The following is a 16230-nucleotide window of genomic DNA, read 5'->3' as shown; positions in this document are numbered from 1 at the left end:
AAGGGGACGTCAGAACACAGGAATTTACCCTCCCTGTAGTGCTCGCTGTGTTATGTTCGCAAAGGCTAGTTGATTCTACCACAGGAACCCTATCACTTCCCTTATCATCCCCCTTGTTCATTATGAGAGGTAAAACAGTTTACATGCTCCCAGCTTCTGCTAGCGACTTTTTCATTGCAGCATCTAGGGCGTCTTTTATAGCTGCGAGTTCTTCCTCGACCATTGGTTACCTCGTTAATAATTATCCCAACTGCATTTTTGAGAAAGTTTGGGATGGGTACATTTTTGGTGGTAGACTTCCCTCCATTAGAGGCTAATTTTCTCATGCCCATAATCCACTCATTTCAAAGATACCCAAGTTTATACAAAGCATATAACGCGGCTCCTTACCAGTAAGATGTTGATCTTAGGGCCAAAGGAAGTGGTCCAGCCCAGCCTTGGCCTGCCGCGGACAGGTGCAGACGGGTCGGCCGGGCACGCCCGCATGCGTCCCGTGCCGTTGGAGCCCATGAGGCTTTTGAAGCGCCTCCTGGCACTTCAAGATGATGAGGATAGCGGTGCGCCTCAATGGGGAAGCTGGAATCTATAATCCCCAGGGCCTGGTAATGCACAGGAGGCCAGAACAAACGTTTTGGTGCCCTTCAGACCGATCAGGCAGCAGGTAGGGATTTATTTGGCAGCAGCAGCAGAAACAACAGGACTGTGTCATCAGTGAGCTCCTGTTGAAGTCATTGGTTTTGGTGATAAAATCTACGAGAAAGACTCAGTTGGATTTTGTGGCCACCAATGGTACTTTGTTGGTCAAATAGAATTGGGAGATTGCTTCGGTCCAAGGTCACTTTTCGGAGGTCAAAATCCTCTAGCGGGACAAGGCTGGAAACTGTAGCCAGACAGGGCTGCACAAGGCAAGATACCTTAATTGTGAAGTTCAATTGTACATAATTTCAGAATGGCAGAAAGCTCTCAGTGAGACAAACATGGTTGTCTTTTCCACCTTGGGTGCAACCTTTCTCAGAAATACTCAACAAATTGTCCTCATCCTCCAGAAGCGGAAAAAAGTATCAAACCTCACTTTCACCCAACTGCTGGGAAAGTACCTTCTGATCAGTCCTGCAGCCACTAGCCATTCAGGGCAGGCTTCTTCGAGGCAGGTCTATTTCCAGTTAGGTCTCCTGCAGGGTGCACTCCTATGAAGTCAGAGTCCTTTGGTCGTATGTGCCCTGAAGCAAGCAAACAGTAGGACACCCACTTGACTATTGGAGATCAGTTGCAATGGGATTTAGGAGTCTTTGAAGATTCAGGAATTTTTTACCCAATGGTCCTTTTTCTTCAGGTGGAGTCTTTCCAGGTCCAGGAATGTTCTCAATGTCTCTAATTTGTTCGGGATTTAGGAGGGGTGGACTTTTCCAGAAAGTGGGCACCTCTGATTAAATTAAAGATGACACATTATCGCTCTCCCTGGCCCATTCTCCTCTACAACATCTAGGAACTTTTTTAAATGGTGAGTTCAAGTGGTCATTGGTCATAGCTCTTTGAAAGCTTCATGCCCACCCCCAACTCTAACTACCACAACCAAACAGGTTCCATTCTACCAAAATCTCAAAAGAGTACCTTTGAGAGAATGGAGACAAAAGTTTGGTTGCTCTGCTTCACTTTTCATTTGGGAAGGGCATGTTAATTCTTGTCAGGTACTGTACCGGATTCCCTCCCACCCTCTAACCCTCTCATGAGCCTGCTTAATCATCTCCAAACAGGGCTATTGTGTGGGGAACATTTTTATCTCTCCCCTGGCCAGCAGAATAATTAACATGGCTGAGCAGGTTAGTTGAAAGCCCATATCTAATTAAGGTTGAGTCAGAAAAATATGATCAACACCTAATCTGTGGGAAGAAACCCAGAGAAGAACATATTTATAACTCTCTTTAGGTCAAGGCAAGGCAAAATTGGTATGTTGGGGCAGAAATTGGAATATTGTTAGACCTGTCAGCCTTAGTTTGGCCTTCCCCAAGCGTTTTGCCTTTACCCTTCACTTTTTGCTGAAATTCATGATTTTGCTGATCATAGGTCTCTGTGCATGTTACCACTGCTAACCAGTGTTGAAGTGTTTGTGCTCTCTCCTTTAGACATGGTAAAATTGACTTACACCTGATTGACAAATTTAATTTACTTATAAGTCCCTTGTAAAGAGATATACCTTATACCCAGGGCCTGTAAATTAAATGCTACTTGTGGGCCTGCAACGCTTATTGTACCACCCACTTAAATAGCCCCTTAAAACATGTCCCATGTCCCATTGCAGCCCGAATATACATTTTAAACCATCAATTTGATTTGGCTTTATAACCCCCATGGCAAGCCTTAATCTCCCCTTTTATTACTTATATAAATCAATGCTAAGGTAGGGACTAGGTAGTCTGTAGGGCAGGGTGCATTGTAATTAAAAGGACATGTACTTTTAGGTTTTACATGAAAAATTTCTTTAATGGTAAAGTCAGATTTTAAGTTACAATTCTGAAAATGGCACTTTTAGAAAGTTGCAACGTTCCTGCCCTTGGCATTTGGTGTCTGCAGCTTGTTGTTGGGTAGGATGACTGGGCGTAGTTACAGTATGTTTATTTCTCCCAGACAGCTACACATTAGAGGATTCAGTATGCCTGGATGGGCAATCAACTGGCAGGATGAGGGAGAACTGGGCACAGCCCTGCGCTTGCAACTAAATAGGCTGTGCTCTGCCTTCACCCAAAGGTCTTTTAACTCCTGCATTATTAATGGAGCCAGCTTGGAACCAGGGCAGAGGAGTCAGGAAACCTCAAGCACTTCAAAGAGAATTCTCTGGAAACTTCCCCTACTTCAAAGGAGGCACCAGGTAAAAAAATAGGACCCTCAGACCCACTAGTCAGTTCACTTTCTGGACCTGTGGAATGACTCTCAGAGAACTGCCTGTGGTCTGCTGTGTACTCTACAAGACTGCTTTGCTACACCTGGAAGGACTGCTTTGCTGTCTGAAGCCTGCCTTGAATCCTCAGTTACCTGCCCTGCTGATTGAACCATGTTTCAACACTTGAACACAGGACTACTAGACTGACTGCAAGGGCTAGTTGCCATCTTGAACCCACAACTGGACCCAGACTGAGTGAGTCTGAATCCCGCAAGTGGTGCCCCTCAAGTCCTGGACCTTAAGGGCGGTGCTAAAGTTACCCGAATATCTAAAACCTTGTGACCAACCTGCTCGTTTATGCACCCTCGGTGCACTGCCATTCAGCCTGACTTCACAGCAGCTCTCATTACGTTTTTCTCTGCAGCAACCAAACCTATTCACTGGTCCTCCAAATGGATATCCGGCCTTGTGGAACTCTCGTCTGCTATAGCCTCCTGCGTCGTCCCGTAGGAGATTTTCACTTCCAAGCAAGAGACTAAGGCCTAACACAGAAATCTTCACTGTGAATTCATCTAGAAACTCATTGATGATGACACTTCCTCCTCAGACACTACCTGCAGCCTGGCCCTAGCTGAACCTTACCTTTTCAGAACATTTTCTTCAAAATGTCTTCTATGTTCAAAGGCAAGTGCCGACCTGGCCCAATCCTCTCTTTGTACACAAGCCGCGCCCCATTGTGGTCAGACGTATTTTTCGACTTTGCCCCGGTCTCGCACAACTAGATGTTACCAGGTGACACTTTGTCCTTTTAGGCACTAGTTTTTACCTTAAACTTTAAAAAATCATAACTCAGGTTCTAGTGATTGAATTTTTTTTGTTTGATGTGAAATAATTAAAAGTTACTCGATTTTCCTAAATAGGTGTGTGATTTTTCTTGTGTTGTGTTTTCATTGTATTACTCTTTGTGTGCTGTATAAATACTAAATACGCATTGCCTCTAAGTTAAGGCTGGAGCTAAGTGTGGAGTAGAGCCCAATGATGAAGCATGCCATGTGGGTGGGTGACGGCTCTTGCACCCTGACACATAATACTCTTTGAATCAGTGGAACAAAACTACAAAATAATGAATTCATTCCTTTTCCTCAATGCCGGAGTGGAATATCTCGGACCGTCACACATTTGGCCATAGTCCCACAAATCAGTAGGGGTGGGTGGACATTTGCACTTTCCGCCCTCAGCAAAGAAGGTGGAAAAAGAAGGCAAATTTCCGCCCCTTCACGGGCAGAACAGAAGTTGCCCGCCCGCCCGCCTCCGGCTTCCCGCCCGCCTTCTTAAATTAAATGTAAAGGCTAAATACACAACTTAAATCAAACTTACCTTATTGCGCCGCAATCTTCCCCATCGCAGCTTCATCCTTGGAACCTGCGCAGGCTCCCGTGCATGCGCAGTTTCCAAAGATATAGCCGCGATGGGGAAGGTTGCGGCGCAATAAGGTAAATTTGATTTAAGTTTTGTTTTTAGCCTTTACATTTAATTTAAGTAGGCGGGCAGGAGGCAGGCTGGAAGCGGGCGGCGGGCAGGCGGGCGTGCGGGCGGGCGGCCGGCTCGCGAAATGGAAATATTGCGGAGAGTCACGGAAATTGCTCCAATCTCCGTGCCTCTCCACGATAGTCCCTTCCGCGACTTCCGCCCACCCCTACAAATCAGCAGCCTTCTTCGTCTACAATCTTGATGTGTTCTTTCTCTTGCATTTCATTGTTTCTTTGCACTTTAGGAAAAAAAAGCAAACAATGACCCTATTTTGTTTTATCTTTTTCATTGGGAATAGTTCTGTTATTCATTTATTTGTGCGGCATAACAATTAATATTTCACCATTAGGAGAGAAAGACAAAAAGCAAATATTTGTAAAGTTTACCGATAGCATTTTGTTTTTCAAAATCGCCATTGCTGCCATAAAGGCTATTAGTATAATTATTTTTTCCATCTAAATTCGTACACAGTCAGTTATTATCTAAATTGTCTCTTTTGTAATTCGTCTTGACATTATCACTCTGGAATGAAAATTGCAATGCTTTTTTCATTTTTCTGTCATTAAAAACTCCGCTGGAAACATTAATCATTCAACACTGTGTGATGAAGGTCAAAAAGAAAAGTACATTAAAGTTTTTGAAGTTTATTTTGTTGACATGCGCCTAATATTCTTTTAGGATATGTAACCATCGTGATCTGATTACGAAAGTATTGTTCTTTCTTAATGTCATCCATTACTTTTAAAAAATGTACCGACGTCTGAATGTCCAGATCTGAAACAGGTGTAGATTAATTCCGACATTAGTTTGTATCTGCTGTGGTCCTTGCAACTATGAAGCAGAGTTTATTTGGGGCAAGTAAAAACAACTTTAGAGTTTGTAAATGAAAACCATTAGTTAATTTGATCATAAGCAGATGTTATCAAGTCAAGAAATACTTTATTCGGTTTGAATTTTCAAAACCATAAAAGTACAAGACACACATAAACAATGGTCCAAAAAGCACAATATATCATTAAAAATGATTACAATTATCAATCAGAATAAAAACATTACAATATTTTTAAAAACTAGATTCAATTTTACAGTGAGCGTGGTTGTTGTTGGTAGGTATTCTACACCCAATTAATCTTTTTACCCAGTCTGACTGCGATAGTTAGAAATTTGGCCACGTTATAGATTTGCCAGATATCATTTAGCATCTGAAGGTATAATAACGCTGGTTTGACCTGCCTAAACCCTCTCCCTTTTAACAGGGGAATAATACATTTTTCCCTAATAGATTTAAAGTGGATACAAAAGAACAGGTAGTGGGCAGTGTCCATAATTGAATGTCCATCACAAGTACATAAATTCAGTTCCGAGTCCCTGGTCCAACCAGGGCGGCCAGAAATTAACAAGTGAACTTTGTTCAGGCGGAACTTGGTGAGAAGGTACCTATGGTTTGGGTTGTTTACGACCTTCAAATAAAGCTCCAAATCATGGTCTGAGGAAACAATCAATTGATGCGACCTAACCGAAGGTTTTATCAACTCCCTGTTTTCCCTGTCCATTCCACTATACAACAAAAAAGTGTTCTTTGTCCACTTCAAGTCTGCCTTCACAAGGGCAGAGGGGTTATGGAACAGTTCAGGTCTTCCTAGCTTAGCACACAACTGCTCAACATAATTCAGCCAGGGGATCTTGTTCCAGTGATCTAGTTTAAGGCAGTCCTTCAGGATTTCATGATTGACTTCAAGCTCTGGGTTGAGCCACACAGATATCCATTTCAGGAGGGGAGCCATAGCGACCCGATCCTCCAAAAAATCCACCCCACATTCCTGATGTACAATAAAGCTTGCCGTGGATTTTGGTAAGGAAAGAATGGATTTTAAAAAGTTGTCTTCGATCACTTGAAGAAATTTGACAGGCCTAAAACCCCACAGGTCTGCGCCATACATAACGATAGCTATGCATTTGGCAGCGTACACTTTTAAAACGGCCTCTATAGGTTTCACCCCGATTTTACGTGAGAAGCCGAGAACTGCAGATATGGATCGTGTCAAGACCTTTTTCTTCTCCAGCATTTGGGGAAGCCATGTAGAGCGATCGTCAAACACTACACCCAGATAAGGGAATCTGGGAACTCTAGATAATTTGTGACCATTACAGTGTAACGTCATGGCTTGTTTTTTTACCTTTGTTTTAGGCCCTACTACCATTACGTGGGATTTACCAAAATTGATGCTTAAATCCAGCTTTATCATAAAATTATAAAAGGAATTCAACAGACTTTGCAGACCTACTGCGGTTCTAGCTATAAGAGCAGCGTCGTCTGCGTACAATAATGCGGGCAGTGTATATTTCCCTGCCCTAGGTATATCTATGCATGCTGTACCCAGTATTCCGCCCAAATTGTTGATATATAAAGTGAATAACAGGGGGGCAAGGATACAGCCCTGCCTAACACCGTTGGTAATATGAATTTTCCCTGTGCAGTTCCCTTTTCTGTCATAACGAACAGTGGCGGTAAGGTCTTTGTGGAGGTCTGCTAGGAAGTACACAATATTTGGATCAATGCCTATGCTGAGGAGCTGACCCCACAGCTTGGATCTGTTAACTCGGTCGAAGGCCGAGGACAGATCCATAAAGGCGATATACAGGGATCCAGGCTTAGCTATGGTGTATTTTCCTATCAACAGTTGTAAGTTTAGACTCTGGTCGATGGTGCTCCTTCCCTTTCTAAAACCATACTGAAGGGGTGAGAGAATGTTAGTCTCGCCTAGCCAATCAGTAAGTTTACTGAGAACCACTCTCCCTATGACCTTAACCGCAGAGTCTATTAGGGATATGGGGCGGTAGTTTCCCGGCTCCCCCCTGTCTCCTTTTTTGAAAATGGGGACAATTACTGATTGGGACCATGAAGCTGGGATACCTATTTTAAAAATGCTGTTGAAGACTCTAGCTAAAATTTTGGACCAAAATAAAATATCCACTTTAAAAAGATCGGCGGGAACCCCGTCCGGCCCGGGAGCTTTATTGCTGGTCATTTTTTCAATGGCTAAACCCACCTCTACCTCATCCACTGTTAGGCTGTAAGGAAGTTGGTATAAGCTGGTCATGCCCTCGGCCCCGGGAGCTTCCTGTTCATACACAGATTTAAAATGCAGGTGCCATTTATCTTCTTGGATGCCACAGTCCAACTCACTGTTGTGTGAATCCGCAAAAAATGGTTGGTTGACCACGGCCCAGAATTTGGCGCTGCTCTTCAAAACATCAGTTGAGGTCAGGTCAGCCCAAGCGTCCTCTCTGATCTCGCGCCGTCTACTCTCAATGGCGATCTTATATGCTTTCCTCAGAGTAGCCACAAGTCTTCTATCTACTGGATTCGATTTTAAAGCTGATTTTAATTTGCGATTAGCAGCAGAACATTTGTTGTCGAACCAGCCCACCCTTTCTTGTGTTTTCCATTTACACTGTTGTGTCAGGTTGGACACAATATTGGCGCAGACCCTATTATACGCCTCTAACACCTCGGTGTCTCCCACATGATCATCCATGCAGAGTGCAAAGGCCTCCTGGCTACTTATGCATAGGTTACCAAAAAAATCCTCTGGAATTATTTTACACCATTTGATTCGGCGGGCCTGATCAGATGTTCTTAAATCGCATTTATCTACTGGACTCACATTGCTAACATTGGTAGCTAGTACATTTTCAATTTTTAATACAACAGGATTGTGGTCACTAAAATGAGACCCTACAACGGTATAACCGAGAATATGACTACTATAACTGCTGCTTAAAAAAATGTAATCAATGGTAGACCCACTACCATGTCCCGTAAAAGTTGGAATACCCTCTTCCCCCCCGACAGGCAACATTAGACCATTTTCAGCTAACAGGGATTCTAGACAGGATCCCTGTTCTGAGTGTTCAAAATGGATATTCTCTTCTTCTGGGGGACCAAACAAAAGGTTCGGGGGGCATTCTTCCTTGCAACTATGAACATTGAAGTCACCCAGTAAAATTACAATGCAGTTAGCCTCCATAGACTCCTGAAAACTAATTAAAAAAGAATTTAACCTCAACAGGTTATCAAGTGGATGTTCTCTATCAAAGGAGTTGTAGAAGTTAACTAATAGTACAGCGTTGAATCCCCTATATGTAATTAAGACTGCCAAACAATAGGGGCTTCCAGTGGGAATTTCTTTATATATGCCTGAGATTTTTGCAGATATCAAGGTAACCAGACCACCTCTAGCCCGCCCTCTCAATGAATTAACAGCTGGGAGGTAAAAGGTGGTATACCCATCCAGTGTGAGCAAATTCTCAGTCGCCCACGTTTCCTGCATGGCAATTATGTCCATAGTGCCTATTAAGTCTCTCCAATGAGGATCATCAATCTTATTCCTAAGGCCCGCTATATTCCAAGTGGCCATTACAATCACCTGTCTACTTCCTTTGTTCCCATCAATCACACACGAGGCTGTCCCTCCCTCCAGACCCTGTCCTGAGGTTAACATTGGCTCAATAATTGGCTCGGGGTTTAATTCTTGTGAGTGTTCACTGCCCTGTGGTGTAATACGAGGAGCAATTAAAACTCGTGTGGTGGAGGGGCCTAATGTTTGTCAATCTACCCAGTCCATAAAGGACGGGTGATCGTAATGATTAAACGTTGGGACGTTAAAGTAATTATCTTGCCCATTTGCGTAGTGATGGTCATGATATGAAAATTTATTTTGGGGGCCTGCAACAAACCTGCCCTGAAAAGGTCTGGCTCTTCTTCTTCTAACCACGTTCCACCCGTCCTCCCCCCTCTCCTCCCAACCACGTGATTGAGCCTCCCATGGGGGATTGTACTTCTGTCGATAGTTAAGCTCCTGGGGGCCCTTTAACCAGCTCCACCTACTGTCTGGTTGATTCCCCTGTACATAAAAATAGGAGAGAGGCCTGGCAGTGACCGTACTCGCCTGATGGCGTGGTGTACCAGCACAGATGTAATTTACTACCTCTTGATGCTCAAAGGTGACCACAACGCAGTCACCTTGTAGGTTTTTCCTATTGCCTCCCACCCATGGGGTTCTCTCTACCATTAGGATGTTACTAGGCATGCCAGGCGGTAAGGGGTAATTTTTAGACAGCCAATGACATACCTTGTTTTTTAAGGCTTGGTAAGACTCCGTTTCGGTTGTTACAAGTTCAGTGACCCCAGTCAGAATCACTACATAGGAGCATGCATCCGGGGGAAGGTGGATGTTTCTCCGTGGTTCTCTCTTTTCTTTCGGGGTCTGATCTAATTTAGAGGCCGGGGGTGTTGGATCTTTAAACTTAACCTGAGGGGTTACCTTGGTTTTTACTGGGTTCGTTATTTGCTTGGAATCAGTGGTTTTTGAAGAAGTGCCACCTGAGATGGTAACATTGGTGGGATTAGTGGGTACAATCTTTTTTTGAGAGAGGGTATTTTTGTCAGCTGTGGTAGGTTTGTCCGTGGGCTTTTTTACAGGGGGTTTCTTATTTTCCAAACTAAAACTTGGGGCACTTATATCTTTGTGGATGTTTTTTAGGATGGTTTCTAAGCAACGCAACCTGACCTCAATTGGTTCAAGCAGGATTTTTAACATTTCCAAGATGTTGTTATTTACCATGTTTAAGCTGTTCCTATCCTCGTTGCTTCTAACATGGTTATCTATATCATCACCCAAATTCAGTATTTCCTCTAAGCTACTATCTAAGACCGTATCATCTGGTAGGCTTAGGGATAAACGCACATTAGTTTGGACCGCTCCATCCGGGTCAGCGGCATGCGCAACCAGGATGCTGTCCGAGGGCGCCAGGTCTAAAGTGGTTTGATCTGGGTCTTGAGTGGTCAGTGCTTTCCTTCCTTTACCTTTGGCTGATTTGGACTTCTTTTTGGGAATTGCACCCTCTTTCAGACCTCTGTCGTATACATTAACCACAGAAACATTTTCAGGCCCATTTGAAGAATCGCTCTCAACTAACAAGGCAAGGTTAGGTGTTGCCTCCAAGCCCTCTTGGGAGCTAATATCATCATGGGCCCCCTCATTATGTACAATAGCAGGGGTGTTTGAGCCAGTCGCTGCGTGTGGAGTGCGGGCCTGCGCTATAAGTCCTAAAGAAGATCTCCTGGCCATTGCCAGGTCCTGAGACACCCTTCTATCCATTAATATGATCCCTTCATCTATTAAAGCATGAGTCCGGACGATAAAATCATCAAGGGTCCCTGTCAATTTTTTGGCTCCAGCAGCTGCCATACTTCTAGTCTCACGTAAGTTCATAGCAAGCCCCAGAAATTTAATAACGCAGAGTAGCAGAAATTAAGTGTAGGGAAGAAAGAAAAGGTGACTCAGCCTCTAATGTTAGTCCCGATGATAATAATGATAACAGCATAAAAATAAAAATAGGACAACAGACTTACAGTTATAATAAAAGGTCCAATAGTCCACAGAAGCTGGCAGACAAATGACAAAGGGAGTGGCCCAGTCCAGGCTCCTCAGGCCTCCGAGGGCCACAGAGGGCCCGCCCTTTGCCCGGGCTTAGCCCCGGGCGTCCCGCGTAGCGGGGATCAGCTGTTCCTAATAGGGGATGAGGCGGTTGGGGGCGGGGCAACCAGGGAGAGCGTCCAGGTGCAGGTGATGGCAACACAGGGACTCCTGGGAAATGGAGTCCCTGTCCCTCACCTGGCGCTCGCAGCCCTGGTAGAGTGTTCTCCTCCCGCCCTGCAGCCCACACAAGACTCCAGCGAAGGACCCACTCCTCAGCAGGAATGCCCAGCAAGACGGGCGATGCGGGACCCGCGCAGCGGGTACCGCGAGGTCCAACGACGGCAAAAAGGGCAACCAAGCAGAGATGGATTCAGCAGCAGAAACGTTGCAGGGATTTAGCCGGTGAGTTCCCTGGTCAGCTACAAGCAGTTTTAGGCGTTTCATCATTTCAGCTTGTCATAAGCACAATTTTATGTGCACGCTACATACCACAGGAAATTTGAACTAATGCAAAAAGCAAACTGCAAATTGATTTGCAACATTTGTTTTATTCATTTATTGGGATTATAGGCTCAGCAAAAAAACAAATATAATAACATTGCGGGGACATCGTAGATCCACTAAAGAGGACTCTAAGCAAGGAAAGTGTACTTTTTCGATCTTAGAATTTGCACATGATATAGAAGACGTGGGGGTATACTGCCGTGTGATTTTCAAGGGCTACAGATCTTTTACTGATTATCAGGAACACCCTGGGCCTCATTTCCTAGTTATTGATGCAGGGCAGCGCATCACAGCCAGCAAATCACTTTGCTGTGTTGCCCTGCGTCAAAAGAAAAGGGCAGGTTTGCGCTCTATCTATGAGATATGGTGCATTCTTGTACTCTTTCACTACGCTGGCATGGTGCAAGGGTGTTCGCGTTGTTGGAATGATTGTTTTTGTGCAGCACAGGACACCTACATGCACAAAAACAATCAATGGTGTTGTTTTCCTCTTTCTATGTGTGCTGCAAAATGCAGTACACATAGAAAGAATAAAAAAAAACATGAAGAAAGAAAGTTATTTCTCCCTCGTTATGCCATGCTTAGGAAGACACATGTTTTTGAAGCTTTCCCAGATTTCAGCTGTGTTGTAAATCTAGGAATGTGTCAAAATCCATGGGTATTGAATGGGAACACCCACTGCAACACCCAATGCAATGCAGTGATTTGTGCTGTGTTGCGTCACACCATTTCTATGAGGCTACGAAAAGCCACACCATGGGCCTCATTTATGAGGCCCCTTGCGCCATCGGAACTTAACTTTTCAGGAAGTTCCGTGGCGCAGAAGCCTGCGTGGTATTTATCAGGCAGCAGTACGCCAGTTTTTGTGGCGTACTGCTGCCTGATAAATATCAGTCCCTTTAACGCAGTGTTCTGCGTTAAAGGGGCGTGCAATGGGTGTTGCTGGGGGCGTTCCCCGCAACATCCATGGCCTTTTGACACTGCCCCAGATTTACGAGAAATCGTAACTCTGAAGCAGTGCCAAAAGCTTACGCCTCCCCCAGGGGAGGCGTAAGGGAGGCGCAACAGGGAGAAATGTCTTTATTTCTCCTCGTATTTCCTTTTTCTATGTGTGCTGCATTCTACCTCTTGTGATTATTTTTGTACAGAAAGGTTTCCCTTCCTGTACAAAAATATTCTTCCCCGCAACGCAGGCACCCTTGCACCATGGTGCAAGGGTGCCTGCGCTGGCGCAGGCAGCCTATTGTGCGCCGGCGCAGGGGAAAAGGACAGGAATGCGCCGTATCTTATAGATACGGCGCATTTCTGCCCTTTTCTTTTGCCGTAGGGAAGCGCAGCAGGAAGGCCTGCTGCGCTTCCCTACGGCAAAAAGTCATAAATGAGGCCCAGGGTGGCTTTGCATGGCATTGTAGATATGATGGAAAGGCCTGTACCACTGGAGCGTCATTAAAAGTAATGTCCGGTGACTCAGGCCTCTTGTAAATGAGGCCCCCTGTTTTTTACATTGTGACTCCTCCATCTTATCATCCTAGTCATACCACAAATCCATGCCTTAATATCAGATGCTGCTTCTGGCCATTGGTGTTTCACAATATCCCTTTTGATGAGGAGACTTTCTAGATTTGCAAACTATTTGGACCTCGAAAGTTTGGGACCTCAAAAGGCTGGGTTATGTTTCCACCCTACTACTGCAGAGATGTACCAAGGCACACTGTGTCAGAGGTTCTGGATTACAGTCCATCTCCAAAAGATGGAGAGAAAGTTGTTCAGCCAGGCGAGGTAGAAGCAGGTGTGAGCTATCTCTATTTAGGATGACCAGACGTCCCGGTTTCCCCCAAATGCTCCCGGTTTTTCAAGCAGTGTCCCAACAATGTAATCCAAACTAAGGAAATGTCCCGGTTTTTGTGCAGTGCTCACGTTAAATAAAGAAATGTCCCGGTTTTTAAATAGTGTCTCAGTGTGCATGCTTACATCGCACAGGTGCTGATACGGGGCTCTGTTGGGTTCTCCAATTTTGCCCTCAGGGTAAAAACAAAAGCTTACCACTGCACTGTACTGCCTTCAAAGAGACCCGTTATAGTTCTTTCACAGTCTCATCAGTCCAGAAATGAAGCGTTTTCAATGTTATGTAAAGCGAAGCCAAAGTTGTTGCCTATTTAGCTTATGCAGTTAACAACAGTAGACAAAGCTAATAGTCCTGGCTTGTTTGATTTGTAATGTTACTTGTTGTATTAATTTTCTGAATACAATGACAGAAGCAGCACATTTTTCAGGTGGGACACTATGTTAAGCACAGATTTTTTAGCTTATGTGTTTTAAGCCATGCCCTTAATTACATCGCCCATTGCCCTTTGAGGGACCCCAAGTTTTTTCATCCCACTTAAAGCCTGAGTACTTCTATCATGTCACCTGGTCTTTGTAGAGCGCTGCATGGGACTTGAGCGCTCTGCCTTGTTTCAGGGCACTGGGAGGGCAGAGCGTGCATGAGTGCTTGAAGGGAGAGTGGGATAAGCGTCAGGTGTCATGCGTGAGTGGTGATGTGGTCAAGTTACTGCAGCCGCCAATCCTGCTCGAGTAGTGTTTCTAATATATCTGAAGGCCCTCTGTGATGTAGAAGCGGTGAGATGCCTAAGGGTGCAATTTCTCATGGGACATGGATGGGTAAGATACACAGGATCAGAGGCAAGCTCTACTTGCTGTGACCGACAGTATGTGTGTGCTGTAGTACCCTTCTCCGCACAACCCAGACCGCCTACCTGGGAGGAAGCTGGACCGTTTTACCAGACAATCAGAAATGCTGGCTTATAACTGGACAGTAACTGCCCCCTAAAGAAATGCACTCCCTAAATTCACTCTGGGAAATATTTTTAAGCACTATGATGTCATAGGTTTTATCACAGCAAAGAATGGATGCCTATACAGTGCCTAGAGGTGTTTTCAAAGCTGCTCAACAGGAGACACTTATGCATGACAGCAGCGTACACAGAGCGGACATCACCAGTAATATACTGCATCAATTTCAGAGTTAGCCTTCTACCTGAGAAATGCCACCATACCCATCCCCGCCCTCATTGCAGAGACTGGCCTATAGTCAAAGCCCATCCCACACCTCAGATGCACAGACAGGCCTTCTCTCAGCACCCCCCTCATCTCTGAGGCACAGACAGGCCTTCTATCATTCCTTCTTCTCATCTCAGAGACACAGACAGGCCTACCTTCTAAGCCCTCCACATATCATGGTGCCTTTTGTCTCCCTTTCTCTTCCTTCTTCCTTTTCGCCTTCTCGGCTTTTGGGATGGGGCAAGCTTTTTAGCCATTTATGCAAGTTAGTAGTTTTGAGTGATTTCTTGACATTGTTAAAGCGAAAACCCCACATCCTGTAATGTTAGCTTAAAAATCCACTGCTGTCTGTGCCTGCCATCTGATTTGTCATCTGTAATTCTTCATCTGTGTCTGTGGAGGCAGCTGACATAGTTTTTTTTCTATGTCTATGACAGCTGTCAATTAGGCCTACTTTTATGTCAATGGTTACTGCAGACTGCAGTCCTACTTCTATGTCTGATATGTCCCAGTTCTTTTGAGGGAGAATCTGGTCTCCCTGTCTCTAGACTGTGTAAAGAGTAAAAGTGGGTTAGTCACTGTGGGGCAGAAATTGCCACATATTGTAGAGTGTTAGACCTGGCACCATTGGCGTGGGTCTCCCTTCCATTTTTGCTGTTGTCTCATGTGTTTTTGCTGGTGTTAGATGCTTTGGGCACTGTGCCACTGCTGTCCAGTGCCACAGTGCGAGTGCTCCCTACTGTAAATTGATGAATTGATTAGTGGTTCCATGATTTGATGTTTGGTTTACTTGTCAGACCCTAGTACAGTGCAAGGAGTGTGCCCAGGGCATGTAAATCCAAATGCTGCAGGGTGGTGTGGAGTGCAAAAAAAACGATGGATTTGGGCCCAGATCTTTTGACTGGGGGAATGTGTGACATTGATCCACATTCGGTCCATCACTTGTTGTTTTTGCAATTGCCGCCCTAAGTGCGCTGGGAATGCCCAGACGTGGGTCCCAGGCACTCCACACCACTTGGAGTCAAGCTAGCCGGGCTGATGAGAGGTGTTACCTCGAAACCGGTCCGGTCCTCGGATGCTTGATTCCGTTCTGGGAAGGACATGGCTTTTGTAGTTCGGACTGGACTGTTCCCATGGGGCAACAGGGTCAGAGCTGATTTGCATATCGCCATTGTCTAACCCAGGGTGGTGTGGAGTGCAAAAAAACGATGGATTTGGGCCCAGATCTTTTGACTGGGGGAATGTGTGACATTGATCCACATTCGGTCCATCACTTGTTGTTTTTGCAAGTGGGCTTGCAGCACTGGTTGTGCCACCCACAGAAGCGGCCTTGCAAAACGTGTCTGAGGTCTGCCATTGCAGAGCCTGCGTGCAGTCTGGTACTGTCATGCTGACTGGGCAAGTGCACCCACTTGCCAGTCCCTAAACCTTCCCATGACTTCATATTTGTCACCCCTATGGTAGGCCCACAGGCAGGGTGTATTGTAAGTACAAGGTAGGACATTCCCTGATGTGTGTGGCATGTCCTAATAGTGAATTACAGCCATTCTCGTTTTTCACTATTGCAAGGCTACCTGTTCTCCATAGGTTAGAATGACCGTTAGAATTATTACACTTTATAATCCTAGCAGACTCAGAGAACATGGTAGAAATTCGAGTTTAGTATGCCTGGACTCAGATTAACAAAATACATCTTTTAGTTAAGTTTATTTTAATATTCTGTGTTTGCAAATACCACTTTTAGAAAGTAGGTACCTGCTTGCCTAACCATTT

This window comes from Lissotriton vulgaris, chromosome 8 (genome assembly GCF_964263255.1).
Source record: "Lissotriton vulgaris chromosome 8, aLisVul1.2, whole genome shotgun sequence".
Classification (NCBI taxonomy): domain Eukaryota; kingdom Metazoa; phylum Chordata; class Amphibia; order Caudata; family Salamandridae; genus Lissotriton; species Lissotriton vulgaris.
This window is presented reverse-complemented; position numbering follows the sequence as displayed.